At 49.1% G+C, this 1,179-nt stretch overlaps 1 protein-coding gene across 3 annotated transcripts in view; it reads right to left on the bottom strand.

Moving 5' to 3' along the window:
- The window catches only part of LOC106868908 (organic cation transporter protein), an 86,204-nt gene that overhangs the window by 80,656 nt on the left and 4,369 nt on the right, over window positions 1-1,179 (bottom strand). The gene's annotated exons all lie outside the window — the stretch shown is intronic.

Here is a 1,179-nt window from a genome sequence, read left to right on the forward strand (position 1 = left end):
AAATATATATATCATCATCATCATCGTCGTTTAACGTCCGCTTGCCATGCTGGCATGGGTTGGACGGTTTGACTGGGGACTAGCGAGCCAGATGGCTGCACCAGGCTCCAATCTGATCTGGCAGAGTTTCTACAGCTGGATGCCCTTCCTAACAACAACCACTCCGAGAGTGTAGTGGGTGCTTTTACGTGCCACCAGCACAAGGGCCAGTCAGGCAGTACTGGCAACGGCCATGCTCAAATGGTGTTTTCTATGTACCACCAGCACAAGCGCCAGTAAGGCAACGCTGGTAACGATCACACTCGAATGGTATTTTTTACATGCCACCGGCACGGGGGCTACACAGCGGCCCAGCCCATGATCATGCTAGGATGGTGCTCTTAGTGCTCCACTAGCACGGATGCCAGTCATCCAGTGCTGTCATTGAATTTGATTCCAATTTCACTTGCCTCAACAGGTCTTCACAAGCATAGTTTAGTGTCCAATGGAAAAAGGTATGACTAAATGGGCTGGTTACACCACCGACATAGGCCAAAGGTTATGGACTCATTTGGCCTGCTGGGTCTTCTCAGGCACAGCATATTTCCAAAGGTCTCGGTCACTAGTCATTGCCTCGGTGAGGACTAATGTTTGAAGGTTGTGCTTCACCACCTCATCCCACGTCTTCCTTAGTCTACATCTTTCAGTTTCCCTCGACTGCTAGGGTGTGACACTTTTTCACACAGCTATCCTCATCCATTCGTACCACATGACCATACCAGCACAGTCCTCTCTCTTGCACACCATATCTGATGCTTCTTAGGTCCAACTTTTCTCTCAAGGCACTTATACTCTGTCTAGTATGCAAACTAACATTAAACATCCAGCAGAGCATACAGGCTTCATTCCTTGCAAGCTTACTCATGTCCTCAGCAGTCATGGCCCATGTTTCACTGCCATGTAGCATGGCTGTTCACACAACCTTCGAACATTGGGCCTCACTGAGGCGATGACTTCTGACCGAGACCTTTGGAAATATGCTGTGCGTGAGAAGACTCGGCAAGCCAAGTGAGACCTAAATCCAAGGCCTCTGCCAGGGGTGTAGCCAGCTCACTTATGCGTACCTTTCCTCCATTGGACACTAAACTCCGCTTGCGAAGACCTGTTGAGGCAAGTGAAATCGAAATCGAACTAAATTCG

Source organism: Octopus bimaculoides, chromosome 10 (genome assembly GCF_001194135.2).
Source record: "Octopus bimaculoides isolate UCB-OBI-ISO-001 chromosome 10, ASM119413v2, whole genome shotgun sequence".
NCBI classification, from domain to species: Eukaryota; Metazoa; Mollusca; class Cephalopoda; order Octopoda; family Octopodidae; genus Octopus; species Octopus bimaculoides.